General features: G+C 37.4%; 1 long non-coding RNA gene across 2 annotated transcripts in view; it reads left to right on the top strand.

Annotated features, from left to right (window-relative positions):
• Positions 1–2,741: 2,741 nt before the first annotated feature.
• The window catches only part of LOC102039866, a 119,317-nt gene continuing 104,558 nt past the window's right edge, over positions 2,742–17,500 (top strand). For both annotated transcript variants that reach the window (XR_004081648.1, XR_004081649.1), the window contains exon 1: positions 2,742–2,780. This is a non-coding gene — a long non-coding RNA (uncharacterized LOC102039866). The remainder of the gene's footprint in view (positions 2,781–17,500) is intronic.

Genomic DNA, 17,500 nt, shown 5'->3' with positions numbered 1-17,500 from the left:
GAAAACTCAGGTCATTTTCAAACTGGAATTCTGTTGAGATATCTTTAAACTATTTGTCTTTCCAGTGTGCATGTGTGCACATGGATACACATATTTGTATATATTTATATATATATGTAGAGAGAGACAGAGAGAGAGAAAGAGAGATAATATATATGTCTTCATTATTTTTTGGCATTTTTCAACTTTTGCTGTCAGCTATGTAAACTGAGGTAGGAAGTCTTTGTTTGAATTACAGTGGCAAAGGAAGGAAGAAAGATGAAACAGTTTTTCAATATGCAGAATGTGCTTTCAGATTATTCTAGCAATGCTGAGCAGCGTACCACTTCCAGTATTAGTAGCAGAGGACTGGTTCACATTCTTTGATTGCCTGAGGAATAAATTAATGAGGTTACTAGAGACATTGAACATTTGCATATTCACGGATGCTTATTAGGTATAAAGTGAATGCCAGGTGCATTGAATTTTGGGAATACTAGCTATGTATTTGGTCTTCTATTTTTAAAGCAATCACATCTTGCTTTTTCCCTAAAGTGGGAAGTTCTGTGAGTGGAAAAAAAAGGCAGCATTTATAAAAATAATAACACTCAAAAAAAAAATCAAATTAATTCAATACAGATGAAGATTTGCTGTAAGATATGCATCAGAATAAGTAAGATACAACATGAGGCTAGGGACTATCTGAATATTTTGTTTGGTACAACAGTTAGGATGATTACAAATATAAAAACAGTTGTTCCAAGACATAAGGAGAACAAATGTTATATTTTTAACTGTGCTCCTTATGGATTTCTAGCTTTAAATAGCAGTAGGAAAACTCATTATGAAGTTACCTTCCATGACGTGCAATGCTTAATTTTTAAAACATCAATATTTTTGCACATTTTGTTCCAGCAAGTCTCAAACTCAGGCTGCAAAACACAGAAGATAGAATTACAAAATTTGCTCGACTGTTTCTCCAAGGAGTATCTGCACGTGGTTGCATTGTTGTCAGTGGCTTCCGTCATCACAGTGTGAAAGCACATTGTGTGAATGATTTGCACTGTATCTCATTATTCCTGCAAGTTTTTATCTATATTGCTTATTTGGGATCTTGCATTTTTGCATTCTGAAAGATTCTATGGTATTTGGGTTTTTTGGGTTTTTTCCACCTCATTCTTTAGCTGTCCATAATCTACATAGAGCGCAGCATTAGCACTGCTTGTCCCAGAAGAAAAATATCTGTCAATTGAAAACATGTACTGTTTGTGCTGCCTTTTGCTTCTCCTTTACAGTGTAAGCATCAAGCATGTACACATACACAGACTACAGGCTTACATGCCATGCACACAGATAAATACAGACACACATTCCCACACAGATGTGCACTTACAAAATTATTGGTATCACCTACTTCCAAGTAGCTGGTGTAGCAAAATCAAGCAGTGATAAGTGTTTTCTATGGATAATAATACGTATCTACAAACAGGCTCCCTTCTGCCCCCTTGTTTCACAGAATACTGTGCTCAACTTCCCTTTCCTGGATGTTGCACTGTGCTGATCACTGCCCTGCCTCTGCAAATCCTATTTGAAAATCTCATTTGCAGCATAACTGACAACAAAGGCATTACACGGTGTATGCCCTGCATTTTCTGCGGACTATTCCTTGCCTTTGTAAGTTATTTCTAACTTCTAATGAAAATACTGTGTGATCAGTTGATGATCTTTTTTATTTATTAATAGTCTGTAAAATTAAGTGTGTCTAATCAAAGAATGGGTCCTTTTTTAAAAGTGCAAGGTGGAATGCATTAGATCACTGGTACAAAAAGCAGATGTTCTTTACTGCAGTAGGCCTTTCTTTAGGTACTCTAGGAAATCAGGGACTTGAAAATTAAATTGATGAGGATTTTGAGGTGCAATCACTCCCAGCCACTGCAAGACACAAAAATTCTCTTGAGATATACATTTCCTCTGCATTTGTTTCCAAACTGTAATTCTGTTCCATGATTAAAACAAAAAAAAACCGCGAAAAATTATTTGATATTTCAGTCTCTGAGGGCAGCTTCTGAATAATTACATGCAAAGTGATCTATTAGGTATTTATTGAAAATAGTATTGTAAAGCACAAATCTGCATTTTTTTTTCAGGAAGGTCATTTTTTAAAACATCCTTTGTAGCTGTTTCACTGACGTCCAGGGGTTTTTGCAATCCACACGGCACAGATTTTTTTGATTATGTAGATTTTTTTTCCTCCTCTATTGCAGTTTCATATGCAAAGCATGCATCAGCCACATCCATGCTATCTCCTAAAGCAGTCATTCTGAAACCCAATCTGGGGACAGTGCAGACTAAATAAAATTTCATTTTGATTTGGCCTCCTGCTGAGAATGGGACTGCTTTGTTTCAGCCGACAGAACCAGCAAGCCAGAAAGGTATGTCCTGTTTTGCATGGCTGATGGTGTGACTTGAGGATCACAATCAGGCCGTTCATGCTCTCAGGGCTCGGCATCTCATCCACATCCTGTACCGTCTTTCTCTTTTCCTTGCCATTTGCTTTCCTTCTGTGCCGCCTGCCGTCTACCTGCAGGGCAAAGCTATGGCAGACCCTCACACTATTGTTTACTTTGGCATATGTTTAATAGCTGCATGGCTGTTTCAGGGTAGGGTTTGTCTATTCCCCCCCACCCCTTCCCTCCCGCCCCCTTCCCCCTTCTCCTTTGTTTTTTCCCTTCCCTATCCACATTCACTTTCCTTATTTTCTAGGTGTTGAATACACAAATACTGACTTAACAGAAAATTATGTAAGTACCGCTTGCAATGCTTCAGAGATTTTACTAGGAGATCTATAATGCAGAATTTTATTGTGAATCTGAGGAAACATTTAACAGCTTTGAAGGACTTCAGTTTTCATAGCCCTTCAGAGATGTTTGAGCAGAAAAGCAGCCACACATTACAGTTAGTAGGAAAAATAAAAACGCTCTAAGGAAGGTCTGGCTGCTTTGCCATCCTCACATGCCTTGCAGTTACAGCTGCAGCGTTTGGCATGGGGAATATCTGTAAATATTTCTATATCTAAATATTAGTATTTCTCTTACAGTCAGTTTGCATTACTGTAAGAGAGAATGTGCAACACTTTCCTTGCTGCTGCTAGCCCATCATACAGAGGTGGTGCTGGCATTGGAGGATGACCTCTGTTTTAGCCTCTGGACCATCTTTTAGACAGGGCACCAGGACCTCTGAAAGACTCCTTATGATACAAACTTACTCCTCAGAAGTGTATTTCTCTGATAAAGCTGTGCTATCCCCTGTCTGTGGTTGTTTGTTTGTTTCTTTTGGCTTTTTTTTGGGGGTGGAGGGGGAAGTTTTTAATGTGAAATAAAATTAGCATAAAATTTACCTCAAACTAAGGGCAGATTTTAGTTTTGATTACAGTTTATTTTAATATGGATAATGTCCTGTTTTCTTAGTAAGGTAGACTAGAATTATAACTCCAAAGAAAAATTCAATTCTTAACAAAAAAAATTTAAAAACTAGCACGTTTTATAGAGTACTGGCATCGTGCAAATTTATATATTCATGGTGATTTACAAACACAAAATTATGATTTTTGTGTGCAACATGACTTTGTGCTGGGTGATATTAGTAACAGCAAGTTATTCAGCAAAGTCTTATGGAATGTAGATGGTCAATTACAGCACTCTGTGCACAGCTTAGCAAGTTTTGTTCCCAGCTTTTATATGTTACTTCAACTCCACATTTTTCATCAGTTTCTGAATTTCCAAAATGACCAGGGATGCAGCCCCTTGGCAAAACCACACATATCCTTGCATGGCAGAGTTTTGTGACTTGAGAATTCTCTTTCTTCCTGGCTTGGTTAATTAAAAAATTAAAAATAAATAAATATATAAATACCTATGTGAGTTAGGGAATGAAAGCAGATCCAACCAAAGTCTGGGGGAAAAGAGGTAAAAATAAGATGACTCATTGGCCTCCATGTAAGGGAGGGTATGCCAAATTTGAGTTTCAACTACAGACATTCACCTTGATACACCACAACAGGATTTCCTGTACCTGACAGGATCCAGCCCAGCATGTTTTGTTATTCAGAGATATTTATAAAGTCAAATGGAGTTTCGGAAAAACTTTAAGAAGCTATCTGTAGTGATGTCACATTTTCTTTAAAAAATTTGGGGCTGTAGAGAAACTACAAAGCAGCTAAATTTACAAGAAACAGGAGCTACAGCTTTTTAAAAGGATACAGTGGGGAAAACTATCAGTTCTGTGGGGTTTCATTCAGTATCTCTAATCCTCCTGCTTCACCCCTCAGGTATGATTGGGAAGTTTTCCAAGTTGCCCCTTCTGCATTTTAATCAGAATTTCCAACTAATAATTTCATTTTAACAAATAAATTCAAGTTTTAAGAGAAGCTAAAAATCAGTATTTTATTACAGAATATCCCAGTTTATTTTTGTCAGAACTCACAGTCCTGGCAAGATTTTTGTTCCACAGAGTATAGCTGAATTGAAATTAAAAATAGATTAAAGAAATGGTTACACGTGCATGAGTTGCAAACATATGACATTTTAATGTTAAATACTCAAGGAAATTAACAGAAGTATTATGTCTTTATTTGTGAGGATGTACTACTTTTTAAATGAGTGATATTCATTATGGTAAAATAAAATAATCTTAACTCCAGAATGTGCTTACTGTTCTGGATAGCTTTTTTATTAATTATCTAACTGTTGTATTTAACCAGGAATTAATGCAAACTTTATTCTGGTACTCTTTGGAAATCAGAATATCTTTTTTAGGTTGGTTTATTAGAGCTATATCTTGCAGTCATATTCTGGATAAGTGAAAGAGGTGAGTGGGTTTGGGAAGCTAGTTTTGCATTTATCACTTCCACAGAAAGAAAACTGTAAAAATATCAGCCCAAAGTCCAGAAACAAAGACTTCATCCTTTGACAGACATATAAGGTTGCTGTCAGTGGATTTCTTAGAGCTCTTTCTTATACAATCTAACTATAATTCACTATAAATGGAAAAAAAGAACCAAAAAAAAGGAAAAAAAAAAAAACAAAAAACAAAAACCCTCAACAAACCAAAACTAATAAACCAAACCAAACCAAAAACCAAGTATTTGGGCGCGTAATAGATTTACTTTTGTGTATCATTCTTTTAATGCAAAGGACTTAGGAATTCTAAGTTCTTTCATTTTTCTCTCACTTTTTTTGCTTCACCTGAATGAGGCGACAAGACTGAGATAAGTCATATGCATGACCAGATGCCTTTGGAGAAAACAGATCATCTCAAACAGAGAATATATAACAAATAGGAAATTTGACAATCACACTCAGGACACCAGTGCTTACTTGTTATAATACATATATAAGTATGTAAATTGGCCCCATGATGCTACATATATATATGTATATGTATATCCAGAGAATGAGAGAGAGAGGGATGAAGGACACTGTCGCCAAAGTTCCTGGGCCTCATCAATGTCACATGAGCAAGTATTGTTACTGTGACAAAATGCTGCATGACCTGTGCATTTGCTGATCTCCAGCCTATCTGAATTTCTCAGAAACTTCACAGCTGATTGTCTCAGGAAATTCTCCTGGGACAAATTCATGGTTGTTCGATGCTAGCATCTGCTTAAAAACTTGCTGAGGTCAATATGATCCCACACGTGAAAATCTGACTGCAAGATCAGGGCCTAAAGTTTTGGTAGTAGCCCTTTGGCCAAGCCAAAAATAACTAACAAACCTGGGGGAAAAGATGGCAGAATTCTGTGATAGCACTGGACTTGGAACCTGTCAGCAGAATTAACAGGCAACTCATTCTTCTTGAACTCAAAATCCTCATACTGATGTTCGTGCTTTATACACCTGATTTGACCAACACCAATAAAAAAGGTCTAAAAAACTGGGAGAAGATACTATAAAATTGCATATCAAAGGGCAATTGACTAGCAGCAGATACTATAAAATTATATATCAAAGGAAAGCAGTAATATCCTGTCAGCAAGTATGAGCATAGGAATCCATTGTGTTCACAGTCCTACAGGGTTAAGGAGCAGAATTGCTTTACTCTGGGATATTTTTAACCAATCTCCGTAGATGCAATAAAAGCAAAACTCAAAGCTAATTTTTTTTTTCAGAGAAAAGTTAATCATAGGCTTACTGATGAAGTTCACTGAAGTAACAGAATGTTAAAAGAATTAATGCCATTGCTTAGCCCTTCATTTGATAATGTTTCAGGCTTACAGAAAGTTGCATTTCTTGCTCACAAAAAAGCAAAGCAGGGGCTTTCTTAGCTTTAAGGATGTATTCTCTACTATAAGAAGGTATTCTTCCTATAATTATTGTTTTAAATAAAAATTTAATAAAAAAATCGTGGTAGCTGATCAAATGTCTGAGTGTAAACTGAAAATAAGCTTTGGACCAAAGCTAAAATAACAGAGACAACAAGCTGGCATTAACTTTGTCTAGGAGTAGAGGCAGAATGAAAGCTTAGCCCAGGAGCTACTGAGAAATTTAATATTTCCTGAGTGGGGAGAGAAGGAAGTTTGAAAACTGTAGGAAAAAATGGACCAGAAAATCATGTTTTTTGTAACCTATACACGCCACTGGGATTTCCACTACTGGGATGACCTTCTCAGGAAAAAGCTACACCTAGGTAAACTGCTTCTGAGAAATACATTTTGACAGATATTCCAAGAACAGAAGTCCTGGCAATGCACATCTTGAAAGATTTTCTGAACAAAAATGCATAATGGCCTCCCATGTAACCGGGAATATAAATGTGTCAAAATGTACTGATTATATTAAAAATAAAATATAAAATGTGTATTAGTCAACTATTTATCAGCCTTTTCTTATTAAAAGTTGAAAGAATATTTTTGTCTCCAAAATAAGGGTTAGATGGAAGAAATTACTAGTGAATGTCAAATGGATGTTATATAGACCAGAAATGGATTACAGATTAGTAGAAGCATCTTCTCCTTCATTAAGTGTTCTTTACCCGACGGGGGTGGAGAAGGTTAGGTTATAGCAGCATTATGTCCTCACAATAAAAATACATTTAATCTCCTAGTGTCTACTGCAATTGGTAATTCATTGTATATAATTTTCTTTATTTTTGAAACCCTTTCCATCTACCAGCTGTCTGACAAAAACAAGCATGAAACATTCTGAAAATAAACTTTTGAGATTATTTGCATTCAATGGGAAAATTCCACTACTAAAAGAGCATTCATTAAATTTTTCTAGTGATGGACAAATCTCAGAAGATTCAGACGATTGTTTCAAACTTGTATAACAATATCAATGTTTGTCTACAGTGTTTCAAAAGACTGTCTCTGTCCTCATTTTATCTAGGAACCTCCAAATAATCAGAATTTTAGTTGTTCATTAATGATGTCTAGTTTTACTTCTGTCCCCTCCTGAGGTTCCTTTACTTTATCAAGCAGAGCAATATTTCCTCATGGGTGACAGACTACATTTCAGAGGAAATTAATTCCTTTTCCAATATATGTTTCTTTCAGAAGTAACCCACAAAATCTTGATGCAGAGGGCAGCTACAGGAGATACTAAAAAACATTTTCTTCCATAGGTTTCATTGGTTGGTTGGTTGGGTTTTTTTTCTTCTCTCTCCCTCAAATAAAAATTTGCCTAGGTATGTGTAGTGTTCTTACTTCTGTATAGGTAATAAAAGGTGATTTTTGCACCTTGAAATGGGAACAAGAGAGGAAAAGCCACAGGAATATTTACACTATTCTTACAATCTCTCCTTTTTTCAAATGGGAAATCCAAAATAAACCAACCATCACAAAAAAAAAAAAAACCAAAGCAAAAACTATAACTCAGCACCTCCTCTATATGATATGGCTAAACAGGATCTAACATCATCTCAATTCTTTTGGCCATACTGTAAATTATAAACAGATTATCATCTAATAGAACTGAAAACTTGGAGCTATTTTTAGTGGGCTCGTGGGGAGAGAAGAGATCTGAATTTTTGTGTTTCTTCTCTCTCTCTCTCTCTTTTTTTATTAAGACATTCCGTTAAGGTCCAAATTTGCACTTTAGGGAGGTAAGACAAAAAGACTAAAAGCTGTTTTAGTAGGATCAGCTAAAATGACAAAATAGATCTGGGTGTTAGCAGGTTAACAATGATAACTCACCTTAAGGTCCCTAAAAATAGAAGTGAAAGAAGCACATCAGTAGTGAAGAGCAAGGAGGCCAGAACAAAATTCTAAAGATCCCCATAATTAACTGGCAGAGGGTCATATGAACACTTATTAAAATGCAACAAAGCACAACGGGGTGTCTCAAAGATGGAGTTTCAATTTCAGCTGTGAATTTCTTGGTTTTCTCAGTTCTAGCCAGGCCTGCCATGTTATTTTAATAAGTACTTTTCTCTACATAATACCTTTGAGAATTTGGGGAGAATATTTATATTAAAGGGTTAGAGGGCAGTTTATAGACAATTCAGGGGACAAGCCTCCTTAGAAAGTACAGGAAGAATGATATTATGGTGATATTTTAAGATATATCTGTATCAGATATTGGAATGCTGTGAGATCAGTGCATCAATTTACCTTCCGGTTTCAAAGGCAACTGTAAGTCTTCAGTAAGAAATAGTGTTTCCCAGGGCAATATCCCTACCTTACCCTAATGCTGCTAAATACTATACATTGTCAAATCCTCCTTTTACAGCATGAATACAATACTCTTTAGCTGCCCCTGTCCAATAATTGCAATGAGGAAAAACATAAGCTCAGGCAGTAAATGTAGATCAACCATCTTGAAGAAAGGATTTTATGGTTTTCTTGGACATAAATGTTGCTTTTTAGCACAAACCACACCTGTGTTTTAAACCATAAAGTCCATCTAATTTCACTGACTTTAACACCATTCTAATTTGGCTGATCTCTTTTGGGTTTGGATTAAAAAGTGTTGCTGGAATTCGTTGATTAAAGATAACTGAAGTCAGAGAGAATTGTGGGAACCTCTGAGACACAGGAGATCTGAAGGGGACAGGACAAAAGTAGGGCAGGAGGAGGATGAATACTCCCTCACTTTTAAGAGCAGAGGGAAAATTACACTTCATTTCCTAACACTCAGACATTGTATGCTATATGTTTGATATATTGGCTATTGAAAGTTTTTGGAATGGAGTATATCCCAGGGTACATTCTTACATCATGATTTACAGGTGTTTTCTCATATCATAATATGTGGGAAAAACCAGAGAATATTATGAGTAGCTGATCTGGCTGAAGTCCTCAAATTCACTGTTTCATGGCAGTGTAAGTTTCTTAGACCAGCAGGCTTTTCTTTATCCCAGGAGTATTTTGAAGTGCGGTACTGTTTATCTGCTCATATGTAGGAGGAGTTTTTTGGTTTTGGTTTTTTTTTTCTTTTTTTTTTTTTTTTTTTTAGTAAGTAAGATTATGGCATCTTGGATTTTGTAATTCCTTCATATATTATTTTAAGTTTTCTTTACATATGTGCATGCCCCCACACACATATTTACCACTTGGAGGACAAGTTGGATAAAGCAGAAGTGTAACATCACACCTCCACTCTCCCGAATGAAGGACTGGCCGTCAGCGGATACCCAAAGTGCTATTATCTCCCTGGAACACAAAGAGAAAAATGGTCCAGAGACAACTGCCAATAACCTGGCCTCAGATCCTCATTGCTGGGTGACTCCTAGTTCTCTCGCAATCACAACTCGCAGTATTGTGGTACACTGACAAACAGGATCCTAATCTTCCCAAACCCCGTCCTCCCTACCCATTATGTTAAAAGGCATTCAGGTAAATTCTGCCCCCAAATGTGCAACCACAGCCCATGATGAATGTGGTGTGCAGCTTTCTAGTGGGAAAAGCAGGGGTTGTAAGTTGTTTTAAATGGACTGGTTTTTGCTTCAGTGAAGGAGGAAGTGAACTAGGAGAATAGGAGGAAATGAGAGAAACAGTCACGAGAAGGGTCCCAAAACAAAGCAGAGACAAAAAGCCTTGGGAGATAGAATTGATTATGTGTATTAAAATAAAAGAAATCTAGTGAAGGGAAACTTTTCGCTCCAGCTTCTCATATGATTAAGGGCACGGAATTTTGTGCAATCTTTCTACCAGGTTTGCATCAAAGGTCATATTGCACTTTTTTTGGCGAGTCCTCAAAAGCTGCCGGTCTAAGGGAACATGAGTATTTGGGAATCCACTTGAACCAGAGATTCACAAACACCTCTCTGAAATTCACTACTTCTCACTTGGGCATTTTCTGACCAAAAGAGAGATCTTCTCCTCACCCTGCTGCTTCTCTCTGTGAATCCTTCTCATCTTTGCTTCAGGTTATCTAAGAAGGGTGCAATTAAAGAAGCAAGAGGAAAGAGACAAGTCCTTGTGTGGTTCTGCTAAGAAGCACAAGAACAACAGGTGTGGTTACAGCATGGGGCTCATGAAACCAGTACTCATTACTTCATGTGGATGGAGTGGATTTCATGTCAGTTTGCTGTCAGAGTTTCCAGAAGCACATTAGAAACCAAGATGCCCTTATCATGGAATGGTTTCTGAAATTAGTATTGTAATAAATGCACCTTCCTGAGTCAAGATTCTGGAAAGTATGTCAATTTTGTTTGCAACCCTAGAATAGGACAATCTTACCTAATTTCCTTGAGTAGAGATGCAGATTTCCTCCAATATCTTCACAGTTTCCCCTGACTCTCCGGTTGTTTTCTACCTTCAGCTGAGACAACAGAATATCCCTCACGCTACTTTCATCAAAAAGCTTATTCTCTTCTAATCCTCTGCTGGTCCTCACCATTATCTCTGTTCTAGATATATTTATATATGTTGGTTTCCATTGATCCTAACCTGCTTTTTTCACCTAGGTTTTCTCTCCACAGTGCCCGAAGCTGCCTTGGATAGTCATGTTCTGTGAAAAACCATTATGCATTTAAAAAATTTGAATCCATAGCCTGGCAAAATGACTGATATGTTTTCCTGTTCTAAGAAAAACTGATGGACACTAATAATTTGCTCAGTATTTTGAGCCATTCACAATTCATAAAGATAGAGCAATGAGCTACCATGCAGAAATCCTGGAAAACAGCCACTCGCCATGCACAGGCTACCTGTATAGCACCATGATCTGTAGATCCAAACTTGTTACACCAGACATGCAACACATACCCTCACAGCCATGGTAGCCTGACTTCTTTGATCTCCCAGGCAAACTACAATTTTCCTGCAAGGAATAGGTAAATCTTAGTTGAAGCTCTTCCTCTAGCCCAGGCTTATTCATAGAAAGAGAGAAACTGTAACACATGAGCCATGCCATGTGGCAGGTGCAAGGCATTAAAGATAAGTGGAAGTCTTGACTGAGTACAAGTCTCCCATAAGGCATGCTTTCTCTGCAAAATTCCTTTCTCTTGGCTGTTTTCCATCCCCATAATCTCTGCTTCAGTCTGCAGAAGCATTCAAAGCACTGTTTGTCTTTCAAGCCAGAGAGAAGACCTCAGTGCAAACTCTCAATAACTGGTCTGTCATAGCACAGAACCCCTCCTCTGAGATTTCAGGTTCCTTCCTGTCCTCCTGGAGCACAAATTCACCAGTATCCCATCTATTCAGTCTGCACAGAGCTACTTCCTAGCAGATGCTTGTAAGTAGAAGGAGAACAATCCTGGGAAAGTCATCCGGCGAGCTTGGTTACTTCACAGAAGGAAATTTCCAGGAAGAATTAATTTCCTGGTCCTTTTCCTGTCAGTCAAGCAGGATTCCCTCAGCAACAGGATATCACCTCCCCACACTGAAATGAGGGTGCATATTTTTGGAAGGTCCATTAGACTTGCTTTTCATTAATGGCTTTTCATTATTGGCTGGGCTCTAGCTCTCACACAAACAAACCATTTCTCACTATCTGTACATATCATACAGCACAACTTAGGAAACAGTACTCTCTTCATCAGTTAGTCCATGTAAGTAGCAGGACCTTGGATATGCCCGAAAGATACCTGCATGAGATGTCCTTGAAATCTCCCTGCGGTGGAGATTCCACAGTCTCCTCAGGTGAGGTGAGTGTTCTTCTCTAGTGCTTAACTTTCCTTACAATTACAATTTTTTTCCTAATGTTTAACCCAAATCCCTCTTGCTATAACTCAAAGCTATTATTTCTTGTCCTATCCACATTGGGCTTGTCATACAGATTATTCACTTTCTCTTACATATTTCTCTGCTGCTATAATTTCTTTCCCATTCTTCTTTACTTTTAGATAGAATAACTACAATGCTCTCACTCTGCATTCAGAGGTGTTGCTTTCTGGTCATTCTAATTTTCTTCTGACATCTGGTCTCCAAATAGTTCACATCTGTTTTTAAGGACAGTAGTCAAAAGTAGACAGTACATCACTGGAAATGTCAGTGGTTTACAAGAAGAACTCAGATCATGGTTATGTTCTTTCTTCCCCGAGAAAAAGGTCTTTTATTTGGTTTAATTCATAATGCGTCTTCTCTTCTAGCTGTAAAGGGTTGCTACCTAATAGCAGTTGGATTTTTAAGACACTGTTTAGGCAGTAAAGGAATGGCTTTTTAACATTTTTAGCATTTTAAATGCTCTCCAAGCAGTTCTTGCAGGATTTTGTAATTATTAACATTTGCAATACAAGTGCAAGGAAGAGAAATATTATTGTTACCATTTTTGCAATGAAGAGGTTGCAGGTCTTAAAAATGTTCTTTGCAAAGGTATCTTTCTTCTTGTGCCTTGTGAAAAGAAAAAAACATTGCTGGATCCTTCTCTACAGGATTCTGCAATGCATTTGAATTCTTCTTCCACAAAACATGATTATTCAATGAGTGTGTTCATAGTGCAGATTTCCAAGCCAAGTCTCTCTTCTCAAGGGCTCTCAAAGGTGCTTAACTGTAAGCTCATATGATTAACATTTTGTTCATTTCTGCATTTTCCATTTAAGTACCTAAGTTTTGGTCTTTCACGTGCTCCAGAGCACTTTGCCAAATTCTTTTATCCCTCTTGGGACAGTTAGTCAAGGAGAAAGACAGGATGGCAGCTGGAGAAGATAGGACCAGAAAAGAACCTGAGGGAGAGTCTTCAACCCTGAGCAGAGATAAGCAGAAGCATCCATCTTTAGGTTCTACCAGATTCAGAACATGGATTTTTTCCAAGTTTTATTAGTTTACAGTATCAGTCTGATGTCAGCAAACACCTGGAACCCACTTCTGTTTTACTTCCCTCTTGTGGCAGATCCACCAAAGAAAGTTGGTAATCTGCTGGTGCTACTAGGTTTTCAACAGCCTAAATGGGAGAGGTCTTCCTTCTGCAGCAGAGGTTTCTGGCTTCAAAAGGACACATATACAAATCAGAATGATTCTGTCTAACCTCATTCGTGCCATGACTAATTTCTTTTTCCTTTTCTTTTTAATCTTAATTTATGTGTTCAGTGCATTATGTGAACAGATATGCATTGTAAAATGTGCTGTGACATCAATTTCCAGCACTGCTAGAGTTTTTGCACATGGTGCAATCTGGTGCTTTAGTGGCATGTTCTCATGTGACAGAAATTGAAATCACAGTGGGTCATAATGCAGCACAACAGGTGCATCAAAATGTTTTAAATGGTTTCTATTTTTTTAATCAAATCAGAATCAAGAACAATGGCAGCCATTAAATTAGTTCAGTGTAGCAGCTGGAAAGAGAGGATCAAGGAGAGGATGCTTTTTGCTATTTGCAATGGGGGTACAAATGCAGTTGTGCAGTGTAAACCACATATTTTTTTTCTTTCATGTGCTGTGATAAAAGTAGTTTTCTTACCAGTATAACATGTTTCATTAATACAATGTTTAAATAATTAAATACATCAACTCTGGAGGCGATGGTTAAGATAAAAGTTTGTAGGCAATCCATTATTGTGATCAGACAGTGCTTCTTAAAACCCATGGAGATGCAATTTAGTAATTTAACTTCTGAAGTCAGTTGTTTAATAAACTATTACATTTTAATATGGTTTTGTTCTTGTCAAAGGGAATGATTCATTTCCCCTCTGTCAATTGTTCCAGCTGAAGTTATTTGTGGTTCCAGGGTTGAGGGGGTGCTGGGTTCTTGTTTGAATATCAGTACTGTGCTGTTCCCTTTCTCTAGACATTACCACTGGAACATTACATGAGTGATCTTTAGTGGTTATAATTATTTTGTAGGCAAAGCAACTGCGATCATTTCTGTCTTCAATATTGATATATTTCATTAAGTTTAATTCTGTTGGCAGAGAGTGAGATACTGGTTAAAGGGAAAATATAATTAGTTGTACTAGGATTAAATGTATATTAGTATAGTGTAATAATGAATGTCCCAGAAAGAAACCTGGCAAAACAATTAAATGAGGGAATATAGAAGAAGATAAACTAAAGAATACCTCTGCTGCTGAGTTTTTCATAGCTTTAACAACCATTGTTTGCTCCAGTTTCAGTATGATCCTCTCATTCATTTTCCTTTATTAAAAAAAAGAATACTTTTGTAAGAAATTTATTCCTAAAGAAAATGAAGGCTGTGTTTCTGTTTATTTGTCTCTCCCTTTCTATGAAGATTTTACTTATGTAATGCTGGGGTGTAGGTTTAGTATTTTCTGCTGGATTCCTTCTGGAAGGTACTGCCAATGGATAAAACAGTGTTAGAGGCAGAGTTGGTAATCAGTTAGATTATTTTCCATATGCCCATCCATTACTGATAGCAATCAAGGGTGGTGAACATTTCCATGCTACTTGTGCACAGAACAGCCCAGGGAGCAAAGAGTGGGACAGCAGGAGCTGCTGTGCCCTGTGCTGATCACTGGGACTCACCTGCTGTGGAGAATGTCCTAGTGCAGGGTGACAGGCCTGTGAAGATTAGGGAGCAAGGGCCTCTCTGCAAGCATTTGTTTATCACTAGCCTTGGTGACACGTGGGATTATTTGTGGCCAAGTCCTCTACCACAGCACTTACAGCCCTGAGATAAAAAGCACGCACCAGGGTCCCCACCGCCTCTCCAGCTGAGATGGAAATTGGCATTATTTGAAATTCAAGGAGCTTTTACTGTACACAGGAATAATCCAAATGTGGAACGGGATTTGTTATTAACTGTAAATCCCCTCTCCCTTAGGAAAACCAGAGTAAATGCAGGAAATAAGCTCCCATTTATATACCATAGAGACAATGCTTCATTGTCACTTATATTTTAAAGTCACAAGTGAAAAGTAAATGGAAAGTGGGAGCAAATATCAAGGTGTCAGTGGCATTGATCCTTCCACAGTGCAGTCAATAGAAATTTTGTAGCTTACTTACAACCAATGAGAGACAGCTTCCATATAGAGGATATTTGATGGTTTATTCTTTAGAACATGTGTTAGTCTGTACCCAAGCCAAAAAGGATGGGTAAAGTTTTCACTCATTTTTTCACTATTAGCTCTACAAATTTCATATTTATTTACTCTTTACATTGCAGTATTTTAATAAACTTTTAAATATTTCTTCAAACACACAGGTAGGAACCTATGTTAAAGGGATTCCAAGAGTGTGTTCCCAGAATGCCTGAAGGTTATTGTTACTAGGTACTGATGAGGCAAGCAAGATTTTAAAAAGGAGCTACAAACAGGATACTACAGAAATTTTGCTCAGTCCAGCTTAACTCTGTAATCAGCAAGTTTTCCCTCACCTGGGATTTTTCCCAAAAACATTATTATTCTCCCACAGATATGTGGAAACTCTCAGGCAAATAATAACTGTCTTTCCTTGCATTTGTTTCTTCTTTTTAAATTTTATTTGGGACTGCACAAGTCATGGCCTACTTGAGGTCCCACATGGCAAAAGCCTTTCTCATTCTCTCTGTATCCTGACACAGAATTGTTTGCAGATAAAGTGTATGTTTTCAAATTCACATTCTGTCTCTAAAAGTGGCCCGCAGCATTCCCCATTCCACTTTTCTATCATTTGTGCTCCAATTAATTTCCCTTTTCTGTTACAGTCCCATAATTTCAGCCTTACAGGAGACCATAGACAGAACATACTTGTACAATTTTGTCTCCAGGCAAAAGGGCATCTTTTCTGTAAAATCTGCATGAGTTACTGAACACAGCCTTTCCCACAGTGATAATATTTTTTTCTCTTTTTTGGACACTATCTCAAACTCTCTAACCCAGATAGATGTTTTCTTCCAACACCTAAATTTCATGCACTCTGCTCGTACTGAGTGAATCACACTGAGAATTTGTGTCCTAGGAATATTTGTCAATATCATTGTTATCTTGTTTGGCGTGGTTTTATCCTACTTCTTGTTCATGTGATTCTGCAGAACTGTGGGTATGCAACCTGTGGCATGCTGGAAAGATTACAAACCTATATTTATTTTAATATTATTATCTCCATTAGCATTTACTTTCTTGGTAGGCCCTATGGGCTCTAAAATGTTTTCTGCATAAGAGAATGTAGGTGCAGGGACAAGCTTGTTTGCTATCACTATGCTAGTTAGTGTGAGTGTCTGCCAAATTTCATCTCCCTTTTTTCCAAACTGACTTCAGATATATACATGTAAATATTAACAAACTCCTATACCATGCATTAATAACACCAGAGGTGTTTAGTGTGTATACAACAGCAAAAGCTTCCTTGTTTTGCACAAGGTGAAGACAAGAAGCAGTGGTGCTCTTGATACCTATGCATGATGATATTCTAGCCACTGGCATAATAGAGGCATCAGATAAAATAATAATACTCAAATGATGTTTGCAAAGTTGAGCTCGTAAATGTCAAAGGTGATTTGAAGTGGACAAGAGTGAGTCTTAACAAATCAAGTAGGGGCTGCTGGCAATTGTTTCTCTTCTCAGTTCTTATTGAAACTAATATTGGACAAATTGAAAGAGTGATTGCCTTAGAGCCTTTGCAATGTCTTCACCAATCTGTTGCCCATTTCCATAAAAAATGGGAGTGAAAATGGCAGCTGACTTCTTTTGACCTCTCTCAATTTCACAGGAGCTCCTGTCGGAGGCCTGAAAAAGCAGTTTTTCAAGTAGGCCATTATCTTTCATTGCAAGTTAGTTGGCAGAGAAATTGAAAAATATCAGCCAAATAATCTATTTAAGCTTGGTCTTTCTGTATGCACTATGATGTGAATGGAAGCAAGACAGCAACAAAAAAAAAAAAAGATGAAGAAAAAGCCTCCACCCCCTCCAAAAAAGCCACAACAAAAACCAAACAACAATAAATAAACAAACAAACAGAAAACCAAAACCAAACAAAAATCCTCAACCTGAAAGTGGATGAAAAAGAGGAGTTAGTCCCTTTACAAGGCTTTTTGGTTTTGTTTTGTCAAATTCTTTTTCTGCCCCTCTGTCCTCATTATTTGATTGTCAGCATCATAGCAAGATAAGATGCTACTTGGAGTCCCCAAATCCTAGTCCTCCTTATCTTCCTGACTGATTGGTTTCTACTCTGATAGAATCATGGGCCATGGCTCTTTTGCTCCACTTG

Source organism: Geospiza fortis, unplaced genomic scaffold (genome assembly GCF_000277835.1).
Source record: "Geospiza fortis unplaced genomic scaffold, GeoFor_1.0 scaffold192, whole genome shotgun sequence".
NCBI lineage: Eukaryota > Metazoa > Chordata > Aves > Passeriformes > Thraupidae > Geospiza > Geospiza fortis.
This window is presented reverse-complemented; position numbering and strand designations above follow the sequence as displayed.